The sequence below is a fragment of the Protopterus annectens genome, chromosome 6.part0 (assembly GCF_019279795.1).
Source record: "Protopterus annectens isolate FY-2018-M chromosome 6.part0, PAN1.0, whole genome shotgun sequence".
Classification (NCBI taxonomy): domain Eukaryota; kingdom Metazoa; phylum Chordata; order Ceratodontiformes; family Protopteridae; genus Protopterus; species Protopterus annectens.
In genome coordinates, this window is record NC_056737.1 from 1,047,157,144 (window position 1) to 1,047,170,775 (window position 13,632).

The window sequence follows — 13,632 nt, forward strand, 5'->3', positions numbered from 1 at the left end:
CTAGCACTTTATAATCTCACTGTCTCCCAAGGTACATTGCAAACTCCTTACTCCCTCTTTTTTGAGAAGCCAGAGACATTTGTACTCATTCTGGAAATAGGTATACAGTTCCAAAAATCCTGGCTACATCCCTGCATTATGCCTAATGCAAAAATGGCAATTGTGAACCCACATGAGCAAATTGGGAGTATAAAACACAGGGACCCAGGGATGAGGTATTCTGGCAGGTGTTCCAGGAAACAAAACTACTCACGTTAAATGGTAGCCAGAACATTATTTTTGACTTGTTTTTTACAAGTAGAATAAACGTTGCCATTTTTGTTATTGCAGATTTAAGGATCCTCTAACATTTGGGTGAAAAAGTTACTTCAAAGTACTCCATTCTTCATTTTTCATTCTTCACACACAGTATCCCCTTTTTTTGGCAGGCTTATTTTCTGAAAAGGGTTCCAGTCTGATGATTTCCTCCAGATATTTTAAAAACCTACCAAGTCAACTCCTTTTTTTTTCAAATATACTCCTATTGCATAGTTTAATCCCTGGGTACCTATCATAATTTCAGGGGCTCTCTGAGGTGCAGTGAACCTGAGGTTATATATTTAGAGGTTGACATGTGGATTTAAATCACTGACATGGGGTATGAAAAGGGACACATCCCCTGCTAAACAAAGTGTTTTTTTAAGAACTTTGATATTTGAATTCTGGGACACAATTCCAGTTTTCTAAACTGAGATAGGAATGCTTAACCCCTTTACATCTGACTTTTGATGCAGACCCTGGGGCAACTTTATCACTTTCTTCTGAATGACTTCCATCCTGTTTACATGCTTGCAGAAATGCAGAAATGGACATCTGTAGAAATGTACACAGTACTCCAGGTTGTGTTTCTACAACTGAAAAAAAAAACTTTATTTAAAACATTGGTTTTCTTACCCCAAAGCACTTAAGACTCATAGTGAAGTGCTTTATTGTGTGCAGCAATCAGTATGCATGCTATCACCTATGGCCGTCACCTTTGAACAGCTTGGTATCTGCATGCACCACTTTTACAGGGAAAACTTTCCATTCATTTTCTCTGAATAATGCTTTTTGTCCATTTACTTCCAATTAGACACTCAATAGGATCAAAATAGCACTAGGACCATTAGAAATAACTTTATGATTATTTATGAAGGAAGGCACATTCCATCAGTGCAGAAAACCCTTGTATTGCTTTATAATGCATTTCAGTCCAAGTATTTCTAGGGTGTCCCAACCTAGGAAAAGAACTTGCAAATTTCAGGTTCAGCAGCACATGCACTACCAATTGTACCAGACTATGACCAGCACAAAGACATTGTAACTTTTATCTTCTGTACATAGTGTCTCATCTTATTCATCCTAGTATCCCCGATTATATTTACTGTTTTTTTACACTGTCAGGTACATTTTAGCTTTGTTTACTATCTCACACTTATCTGTGTGTTTTTTGTGCTCAATTAGATCCATCACTTTACAAATCCTGCACTAAATCTGAACTTTTGTGTCCTTATTAATTTCTTGAACTTTTACATCTCCCTTAAATGACCCAGTGGGAATGGACTCAGCTGTACAAGTTTTACCTTGCAAAAAGTAGCACTTTTCTTCTGAGATACTTTGCAATATTTCTTGAAAAGACAAGTTTTAAATTACTATAATTTTATACACCAGTTACTTTATTCCTGCAATGTCCACATAACCTCCTTTTGTTAATAATTAATGATGTGGTCACAAATTCTACTGACTAGAAAAACAGAAATGTGTAAAATGGACTTTAGTTGTTAGAGTATCATCTTTCTCTATAATTTACTTTTAGGGAACATAGATTTGTATATACATATATATAAAAGACTGGCTTTTGCAAGTGTAATCAGTTATGTAAGTTAAATAATTTTTCTAGTAACTTTCAAGATTCAAGCTTCCATTTCATAATTGTGGTGTTATCAGACAACTCTTCCTGAAAACATGTGGGTTTTAATCAGAAGTATTCTTGTCCACAGGTTCCCCAATCAGACCAAATAAATATCACATAAGAATGCAGTAAGCTATTGCCCGATCGAGTTCACAGAAAGTTACTCTTCTTCAGGTAAGATATTTATTCTCTGTTGACTTACTTTGTATTAATTAGTGTTACTATATTTATTAGCAAAAGTTTTAGTATTCTTTTAATAGCCTATTATTAGGCTATCATGTCTGTGTGAGCCTACTTCTGGCAGCCAGTGTTTTACACCTGTGTGGTATTTGAGGAGCGGCCTTAGGTCAGCTGATGCCCTAGGCAAAAGGGCTCCATGGTGCCCCCACCACACCAGCCGGTGCCCCCATCCTGGTCTACCTACACCAAATAAATACTGGAAAAGTGCCCCTGCTAGAGTGGCACCCTAGGCGGCCACCTAGTTGGCCTATGCCTAAGGCTGGCTATGTGTATTTCTATATGATGTCCATGTCAGTAAGTATAAGTCTGACTATAACTGTTTGCATGTTAAATATTTTATTATCTCTTGATTTTTGGTTGCACTATGAATTCTTTTGCTGCATTCTTTAAGCTATAGGTTTTCCACCTTTTTATAGTACTGTCTGTATCATATAGTCTGCCCTGTTAACCTGCTTTATGCTTTATTGTAACCACAGCATTTCATCTACTAGTAATTTTTTTTCTGTTACACTTTCTCATTATACATTAGTTACTTCCTATATGTATCTCTCCTGGCTTGAAGTTACCAGGTTCTTCCACCCTGATTACTGCTTGCAGAGAGATGGCCAGTGGCTGTACTTATCTAAGTCAAACTATGAACTAGCAGTTATCCTGATGTGGCCATTAGTAGATCTGCTGCAATATAATATAAGCTATGAAGTACCAGTTTTCTTGATCCTTGTTGGTTGACTCCATGAGTATAACTTTTTCTGTTGCTAAACACCGCAGGTACTTGAATGTTGCTTTCTGCTACTCATTAGGCTGATAAGGGTTCAGACTCCCTATCCCCATATCCAGTCCCCTTCATTCTGCCAGACTGTTACAGTTCCCCCTTACAATATAATTTCCTGTCATTGCTACGCACTGTCTAAAGTAGTAACTCTCCATTCCTCAAAAGCTTGTCTTCACTGTTTTCTTGATTAAACCTCTTCAACATTCTTTTGATTTAGTATTATCCTAAGTTTCATTGCTGACCTGCTATCATTTTTCACCTGTATATTACCGATTACATCACCCTCTCCCATACCATTCTATCCTTCATCAATGACCCAGCTGATCACCTGCTAACCTCTTGTTTATTAAACTTGTCTGCCCACACATAATTCAGATGTAGTTAGTATAACAATCCCTTTGTGGAGCCATGCAACATAAATACCCTGTTTTTTAAAGCAAAGGCCTGGGCGAATAACAGGAAGGTTCCTTCTCAATCTCAGACTACAGTGCACTGATATAGTCGTATCTCCAGACAAAACAAATCAGGAACCAAACAGTATTATCACAGAATGCCTGACTGGTGGTCCTCTCAGATTGAAGGCTGCTTGTATCCAGGTTCCACTTCATGGAAGCACATAATTCTGTTGAATCAATGCTTGAAAACTTTCTTCCTTGATGAGCACACTTCCTGCACACATTAAGAATCTTTCTATACTGCTTACTGTTCTTATTGCCTTAAAATAATATTGACAAAATCAAACATACTGTCAAAACTGAACTTGGGTCAAATAAATATCCAGTCATTCTACCAGCTGTACTGATGTCCAAACTTATTCTGTGCCCCACACTTTTGTATTCTTCTTTGCCTTCTTTTAACCTCACTAGGCAATTCTTTCTATGTCTGCAAGTACAGTACCACAATGCATTTTTAACTAAAATAAACAAGTCCTCTTGTGTCTGTAAATAAAGTACCATACTTTTATATTCACTATTTATTTAGTATATTGGTCGTAGGCTTTATTTATTCTTTTAGATCTCTTTAACAAGTATAGCTGGCAGTGTTATGTATGACTGATGTTTTTCTTTACCCATTTCTTTGTTATTGCATGTAATATATCAATTTGTACAATTACTTCTAAAATTCACCAAAGGCAGATCTCCATCGATTCCAGTATGGTTTGTATATCCTACTTTTTTCTTTCACTGCATTTGCATGCATTCTAAACAAAGTGAACCCACTTGGTGCTGCCCATGTTCCTGCTTCAGTTATATAACTACCACTCTTACACTGTTATGTATGACCTACAACTCTTGAGCACTTTATGTATTTTGTTGCATGCAATGAGGAACAACTCAATGAATTCATTTAGTTTATGACACTAAATATTAAAACCAATGTACGCTAGAAGCTTTATTCTGCATTGCTCAGATAATATAACTGTAATCACTAAGCACTGATACAATGTTACATTTCAGTGCTCTCACAGAAACCTCATGCTTTTAACTCCACTGTACTAAAGTATGACATGACAAACCCAATTGCCTTGCTTGTAACTCAGTTGTTCCAATCATGCTATTGTTCTGTTCTCCTTAGATGGTAAAGGGTCTAATGTTACTGTTGTATCGGGTTATGCAATGGTACTCAAACACTATGCAGTTACATCTGAGCTTTCTGGGTAAAGAATACCCTTCTATTGTCCATGAATACATTGGACAATCACAGAGCAAATAAATGTTAAAAGGATTTAATTTAATTCTGACAGCATGATGTGAACTGTTCCTTCATTAATCAATGTACCTGGTAGTCACTGCTTACTGTGTGACTAAGGAAGTTACTTACCCAGACAGTGCTCTCACGCGGAGTCTGAAAATTATCCATGTTTCATAAATAAAATGGGCAAAAAGTCTGGTTGTAAAATGAGCTGTGCCCTGGTTCTTCTTCATGTATCACATAAAGAGTTGATCAGTATTTGTGAAGATATTGGTTATCTCCATATGACATGGGAAACATGTTTACACATCCAGGAGGCACAATAGTTTTTCACTTTGCTTTTCTGGTTTTAGCAAAATACTGGTAAATGTGCAGATTCCTTTAAAGTAGGATCAGAGAACAGTTTAAGCTTGAATGGTGGACTGGTTCTAATAAATACCCCTTCAGTGAGAAAAAAGTTGTATTCTAATGCATATTAGGGCCTCTACTTGCACAAGTCCCTCTTGCTGAGATTATTGCTACAAAATGAAAATTATGAGTTGAACTGAATGTCTGTTGAAACACCTACTTCAAACTTTTATAGAGTCCATTTTTTGTCATGATAGTTAAGTCTCAAATGGATCATACGGAGTAGGATTTCCATAATGAAATACATAATTTATAGCATCTGTAGAGACATATTATATCCTTCAGTTTCATGCAGAAATTAAAGAAAGATGAAGTTTGTGTAAAGAATCGCATACACCATCAGTGAATCTAACAATATTGGAATACGGCAGAACTTTGGGTCATTACTCTGTTCTGCTTCTTGAAGTAAACCTTTTCTACTTTGTCAAATTACATTTTCTATCTGATGGGCATCTATATTTCTGAGAACTTGAATTACTTTGTAGAATATATTGATGTGTTCAGCATTAAAAAGGAAATCATCTGCTATGCAGGTTGGGAGATTTGAGGCTTGATACAGAACGTACTGTAGTGTAAAATGCCATAACAGTAAATATACAAAGGAGGAGTCAACAGGGCAGTAAGTCCTTCAAGTATTCTTGAAGATTAGTAAGTTTGGACTGTTTATACCAACAATTCTTTCCCACCATGTAGGGCAATGCAAGACTTGTGTTACTGCCTGTGCCTTATTTCAGCAGTCCAAAACAGCTATCAGTCCAAATATTAATATTTTCAATAATTACTAAGATATAATTTCACTGAGGAGCATGTCCTCATTCTGACATACATATACCAATAAATCATCTCCGTGTAACAACTATGAATTACTGTACAGTATCTTGTAGGACACTGCAGATTCCTCAACAGATAAAGGCCTAAGCAAAAGCTGTTAGGAAACAGACCCCATGAGGGAGGAAAATGCACTATCCCCTCCCTGCAAAAAATAAAATAAATTTTTGTATTGGTAATACTGACCAATGGCTATTTATGAATATTACAAGTAAAATAAATAAGCAAATACCATGAGCCCATGGTTCAGATTTGATGTATTGTATGTTTTGTGTGCTGATGACGTGACAATGTTCTGTTCTCTTCTGATCTTGTGTTGCTTTCTTTTGCAGGAATCCAGTATGATGAAGATGTTCTTCCTCCTCCTCCACCTCGGACTGTTTGCTGTTGCTCATTGCTCTCCTTCAGGTAGGAATGTTTAACACCATCAGTGCCCATATTCTGATTCTGTAATGCAGTTGTTGCTGTCAGCAAAATAAATTACAGTTAAAGCAATATTCACGCACCTGTTTTGTCTTAAAGAAATCTAAACCCTTTGAACACTGTCAACTTCTGTTATCCTCAGCAGCAAATACTTAAATAAAACAATCTGTTTTGTATGGGTATCCAATCCTTTCCCTGAAATTAGGATCCTTCCCACATGTAATCTGACATGATTATTTTACTTAACATCAATTCCTTTTTAGGAACATCTGTATACTCACCATCAGTCCTCACCTCTAAACAATCAACTGTGCACAAAATAATCAGGCACCTTTTCCTCCAGCTGAGACAATGTCAAGGTGATTCTACCATATACTCAGATTCCCCAAGGTAATGCCTTTTGAAATCTACAGTCTCTATTTAACTATATATATCTTCTGTCTTATTTATTTATTTTACATTTGTTGAATAGGTAAGTGGACTAGCCAAACAGCCCTCTTTATCCACAATCTGGGTCATACCTCTCAGCTGTCCAGATTTTCTCAGAATGTTCAGATTTTTGGCTCATATTTTTGGTCTGTTCCTCATAAAATTTTCATTTTTTCTGGCAAATCATTGGGATGAGCTGAGGACTGAAGTCACTAAATAATGACATACATTTGAGTTTCAGACTTCAACTCCTTCAGAACACATGTTAAAACAAACCCTGTTACTCTAGCTACTTTCTACATTTATATAAGCAATATTTAAAATATGTTCCTATTTTTGGACCTTTGTCCCTCATTTTGTCGGGCTCTGTCCAGATTTCTTGCACTGAGAGGTTGAGAGGTATGATGGGCTAAAATGCAGCAAATGAATCAGAAGTCCATCCTGAGTATCAAGCAGACATAGCAGTAGATGTGAATTAAGTACTGTGATATAATGTGTCTACAAATAAAATAATTACATCATAATCATTTAGTTAAGGCAAACAGCAATATCACAGGTTACAAAAAAGAACTAGTGTGCTTATATACACTGTTTATATTATATACTAAAAACTTAAGCATCATGTGGTAACATAAATTCTTAATTTTAAGCAGAGTACTATGGTCTATATTCTGGGGACTGTACAGAGGAGGTATTTCAAAGCAGTGAGATTGCACTAACTTGAAATAGTGTTCTTTCTGGAAGCATTTGAAAATGGAACAAGAAAGATAATCTTTTTTAAGAGGGACCAACATCTGTACAGCAGGAATCAGTTTGTGGAAAGCCTTCTCTGGCCGCGTAAGGTAAATGGGTCTTAGTGGAGTGGTAATATTCATGTCAGTATTGTGTTATGGGTAATAATTATTAGTTGCATTTAGGAGATGAGTAATAGGAGAGCAGACATTTAGAAAAAGTAGTTAATAGACAGTAGCAACTGTTAGAAGTGAGGCCATAACACTGACATTAAGTGCAATGGTGGAGAGGACTTAAGTTATAGCAGTGTGCTCTGGCATGCATATTTTGTCAAGTATTTTCCATATAAGGCAATTTTTATTTTATTTTATTTTACCTAAGGCAAAAACAGTATTCGAGCTTAGAATTCACAATATTTTCCATCATGTAGTAATGTGTGTCAGGGGTGAGGAGATGCATGAACCTGTATGATAGTTGTTGTAGTACTTTGAATATGATTAAATCAGTGTGAGAACTGAAAAAATGGGCTTCATATAATATTCATACATAGTTGTAGGCACTTGCTTGGTCTACTTGGCTGTCTTAAGGTTGATGATAGACAATGGAGGGCAGTTAATGAGTCTTTTGAGCGGCTCCCAATAATGTTTTAATTTTACATCAGTTTACTGTGAGATAATGCTGGGAAAACTAGTAGGAAATGTGTTTTGTAGAGTGGCTATGCTACTAGCACATACAGAAGGACAACATCACAGTAAAATGTTATGTTTATATGATAAAGGTCCTGTGGCCATGTATTGAAAGAGAAAAAGATAGTTCTAAGACTGGAACCTTGTATTGTTACATAGAAGAAGTACATTATACAGGACAGAGAACTTTTCAGTTTGAGTTGAAAAGGCCAATCATAGAGATAGTTTGGATGCCAAGATAAACACTTCCAAAGCTAGGATAAGAAAGTTGTTTTATAAGGAGAGTGTAGCCAACTGAAAAGGCTTTCTTGAGAGCCTGAATACAGCCCAAGTTAGAAGTCCTTTATCAAAGTTAGAAAATGAGTTTTCTTTTTTTTTTTTGTGGCTTGATTGATAGCTGAAGTGGTATTAAAATAGATTAGAATTCAGGCTATATGAAAGAATGTACGTGTCCTGAAGGAATTGAGTGAGTAATAAATGCAGATTTGAAGATGCTCTGTTAGGGAGTTTGAAGAGGAGATCATGGCCTGCATTAGTTGATACTAGGATAGACTCCAAGGGGAGCTATGGTTTGCTGAGTATTTGGGAGGTCGTCATGTGAGATAATGGGTAAGCATGGAGCATGGTTGTTTGGATGCATTACTGGACTCCTTAAGAACTTTTCTGAATTCTTCTGCAAAGTGTTTAGATTTTAAGGGCTTGTTATCTGAGTTTCTTATTGATACTTAAGAAGAATCCAGAGACTACCTTAGATGTTTTTGTAAACATCAGTGAGGAATGATTGCAAAAAAAGGTACAATTACTCTTTTCTACAGTACTTTTGATTTATCTACTTCATGAGTATGTGATCAGTGTTCAGTGACACTGGTATCATCATCTTCTTTCAGCTGTTCCTGTTAGGGGTCGCCACAGCGGATCACCTGTTTCCATTTCTTCCTGTCCTGTGCATCTTGCTCTGTCACACCAACCACCTGCATGTCCTCTCTCACCACATCCATAAACCTTATCTTAGGCCTTACTCTTTTCCTGTTACCTGGTAGCTTCATCCTTAGCATCTTTTTCCCAATATACTCAGCATCCCTCCTCAGCACATGTCCAAACCAATGTAATCTTGCCTCTCTGGCTTTGTCTCCAAACCTTCCAACCTGGGCTGACCCTCTAATATACTTATTCCTAATTCTGCCCACCCTCGTCACACCCAGTGCAAATCTTAACATCTTTAACTCTGCCACATCCAGCTCAAACTCCTGCCTTTTGTCATTGCCACTGTCTCCAACCCATATAACATAGCTGGTCTCACTACCCTCTTGTAGACCTTCCCTTTCACTCTTACAGGTACTCGTCTGTCACAAATCACTCCTGACACTCTTCTCCACCCACTCCATCCTGCCTGTACTCTCTTCTTCACCTCTCTTCCACACTCATCATTACTCTGAACTATTGACCCCAAGTATTTAAACTCATCCACCTTCGCCACCTCTACTCCCTGCCTCCTCACCATTCCTCTATCCTCCCTCTCATTCACACACATATATTCTGTCTTAGTCCTGCTGACCTTCATTCTTCTCTCTAGAGCATATCTCCATCTCTCCAGGGTCTCCTCCACCTGTTCCCTACTCTCACTACAGATCACAATGCCATCTGCAAACATCATAGTCCACGGGGACTCCTGTCTGATCTCGTCTGTCAACCTGTCCATCACCATTGCAAATAAGAAAGGGCTCAGAGCTGATCCTTTATGTAACCCCACCTCCACCTTAAACGCATCTGTCACTCCCACCGCAGACCTCACCACTGTCACACTACCCTCGTACATATCCTGTACCACTCTTACATACTTCTCTGACACTCCTGACTTCCTCATACAATACCACAACTCCTCTCTAGGCACCCTGTCATACGCTTTCTCTAAGTCTACAAAAACACAATGCAGCTCCTTATGACATTCTCTGTACTTCTCCATCAACACTCTCAGAGCAAACATTGCATCTGTAGTGCTCTTTCCCGGCATGAAACCATACTGCTGATCACTAATCATCACGTCCCTTCTTAACCTAACTTCCACTGCTCTTTCCCATAACTTCATGCTGTGACTGATCAATTTAATCCCTCTGTTGTTACTACAGCTCTGTACATCACCCTTATTCTTAGAAATCAGTACCAAAACACTTTTTCACCATTCCTCAGGCATCCTCTCACTTTCCAAGATTTCATTAAACAATCTGGTTAAAAATTCCACTGCCATTTCACCTAAACACCTCCATGCTTCCACAGGTATGTCATCTGGGCCAACAGCCTTTCCATTCTTCATTTTCTTCATAGCTATCCTTACTTCCTCCTTGCTAACACTGGTATAATTTACTTAAAGTATTATATACTTAGAGGTACTTCCATTCAGTCTATTACTTTGGTTTTCATGGAAACATCAGGTATCTTTTCACCGATCATGTTAGTTGCTTGAGTCAGAAAACAAGGTTGTGCCTCTGCATGAGCAATTGAGGAATGTTTTTGGAGAATGGAATTGTTACAATGAATCTCTCCATTTTAACAATGTAGCAGTGTCTGATGTGCATTCCTAATTATTAGCCACAAGACAGGGACTTAGTGGTTGTAATCAGTAAACAGATGTCTCACATTTCTTGCACCTATGAGACATTGCAGCTCATACCTCTCAAACTGTTACTGCAAAAAATCTGGACAAAGCCTGACAAAATGGGGGGAAGAACGCCCAAAAATAAGGACATATTTTAAATATTGTTCTTATAAACTTAGAAAGTTGCTAGAGTAACAGGATTTGTTTTAACATTCATTTTCTGAAGGATTTGAAGTCTGAAACTCAAATTTATGTCATTATTTAGTGACTTCAGTCCTCAGAACATCCCAGTGATTTGCCAGAAAACCACAAATTTTATGGGCAACAGACTAAAAATATGAGCCAATAATCTGGGCATTCTGTGAAAATCTGTACAGTTGAGACGTATGTTGCAGCTGCCTTGACCTGTTTCCTTGTCCTTTTTACTTATTGTTCATCTTTTGAATATCCTCATGGCCTTTTCTCAAAGTACAGTGCTTATTAACTCAATTTTGGAGTACTTGGAATAGACTCTGCAATCTTATTCATTCATTTTTGGAGTACTTGGAATAGACTCTGCAATCTTATTCATTCATTTTTGGAGTACTTGGAATCGACTCTGCTATCTTATTCATTCATTTTTGGAGTACTTGGAATAGACTCTGCAATCTTATTCATTCTGCAATCTTATTCATTCACTTTTGGAGTACTTGGAATAGACTCTGCAATCTTATTAATTCACTTTTGGAGTACTTGGAATAGACTCTGGAATCTTATTAACTCATTTTTGGAGTACTTGGAATAGACTCTGGAACTGCAGTTGCATTAAGTTCTGGGGTGTGATTGACTGATGCTCCTCTTCTGAAATATGGAAATGGGCTGTTAGCATGTCCAGGGTAGGGCTGTACCCTGAGCTGTGTGTGTGTCTAGTACCCTGAGCCATGTGTGTCTAGTACCCTGAGCCATGTGTGTCTCTGTAACACAGATCCTGAAGCAGCACCTGTAAGGCTGGCAACAGTCCCAATTTGTGGTATGAGGATCCACCTTGTTACCTGTTAGCACCAATTTTGGTATATTTTCTTGAGGGGAAACATTAGCATGTCTTTCTCTGAAATTAAAGCAAATAAAGAAATAAGTCATGAAGTCATGTATTTGCTTCAAGATTTCTCCCTGGTACTGTACCATGAGGGCTTGATAGTTAATAGCCCTAATACTCAAACTACTATATATGTGCAACCTATAATCAAACCTGGTTTGAATCCTACTCACACTTTTATTCAGAATCACTGTTTTTGCATCCAAAGAGCAGCTGGGACAATCACACAAGGGTCATCCATAGTTTTTTTTTTTTTATAAAGAAACTTAAGTTGCACATGAGGCTTCAAGAACTGTGTACATCTATTTTATGAGTGATTATATCTCTTTTTTCCTACTCACATCCTTTATTGAACTGATCATGTCTCCAAGAGAAAGTATAAGGTTTTCCTTGATAAAAAGTAATAATCAAAATCCATTTGGTCTAGACTAATAGACTGAATTCCTGGTTACTGAATCCATCATAACTTACTAGGACCTTTGGTAAGTCATGGTATAGTGGCCACAATGGGAAATAATGTTGAAAAACTCAGGCCAGGGATCTGATGTCCACCTTCTCATAACTGTAAGATCCTGCTGCTATGCTCTTTATAAAGATTGTTTGCATTTTATAACATATTATAAAAGATATGTATCTGGAAGGTTTCTCCATGGGCTTCCACTGAAAATTGGCTCATTCCAAGTTGGTTTTCCTGTAAACAAATGTCAATTAACTAAATAAATAAATAAATTATACTTTGTGCAAAATGCTCTACCTCTCAACTGCCCAGATTTTCATAGACTGTCCAGATTTTTGCCTCATATTTTTGGTGTGCTCCTCATAAAATTTATAGCCTTCTGGCAAATCACAGGGAAGGTCTGAGGACTGAAGTCACCAAATAATGACATACATTTGAGTTTCAGACTTCATATCCTTCAGAAAATGTATGTTAACACAAAGTCTGTTACTCTAGCAACTTTCTAAGGTTATATGAGGAATATTTAAAATATGTCCCTATTTTTGGGCCTTTGTCCCCCCATTTTGTCAGGCTTTGTCCAGATTCTTTGCACTAAGAGGTTGAGAGGTATGAGTCCTTAAAATCTGAGAAAGCAACCAAGCTGCTCAACTAGAAGATGTTTTATACTATGTATTCCACTTGTACGCACCATTAATAATGGCAAGACAAAACATTATGATCATAACTTTCCTGCTGATAATACTATTTACATATATACAGTTTTTTGAGCACTATCTTGAGTACAAAAAGCATGGTATGTGCTTTTTGCACGTTTTTCCTTGTGATCTGAAGAATTCATATACTTATTCTCCAAAGCCTGGAATCTTACAAGAGTAATTCTGTTTTCTTTAGCTTTAGAAGATCAGCTGCAGTTTAACTTGGATGACAACGTGGGAGAACGTGTTGCACCAGGCAAAGATGAGGAAGAAATGAAGATGCCAATTCAGTTTCAAATTAATGGAGAATCATATTTCTACCATGATAAAGGGTTATCTTTTTATAATGCTGAGGTAAGAAATAAGGTTTGGTATGTAGTTACCTTTAATATTTTAAAGCATGTCACCATAACAGTGCAGTTCAAAGACAATGTTGCCCTACATTGATCAATTACCTTCTATTTGTGTGTGTGGGGGGGGGGGGCATTCACTGATGGTACGTACTCAGATCCACACTAATTCTTAACACATTACATAACCTCTGTCTTTATTGTAATGCCAACCATCTAATCTACCATACAACTCTTAGGAGGCTTTACTTTCACTTCCTTCAAAATCTGGAGCTTTATAGTCATCTCTGACTGTAATTTAATTTAATCTAATTTGCACTCT

General features: G+C 37.3%; 1 long non-coding RNA gene across 1 annotated transcript; it reads left to right on the forward strand.

Moving 5' to 3' along the window:
* The first annotated feature begins 2,018 nt into the window (after positions 1-2,018).
* LOC122804087 lies at positions 2,019-13,308 on the forward strand. The gene is made up of 3 exons (XR_006365171.1): positions 2,019-2,104; positions 6,203-6,278; positions 13,157-13,308. It is a non-coding gene; the product is annotated as an uncharacterized LOC122804087 (long non-coding RNA).
* The last annotated feature ends 324 nt before the right edge of the window (positions 13,309-13,632 follow it).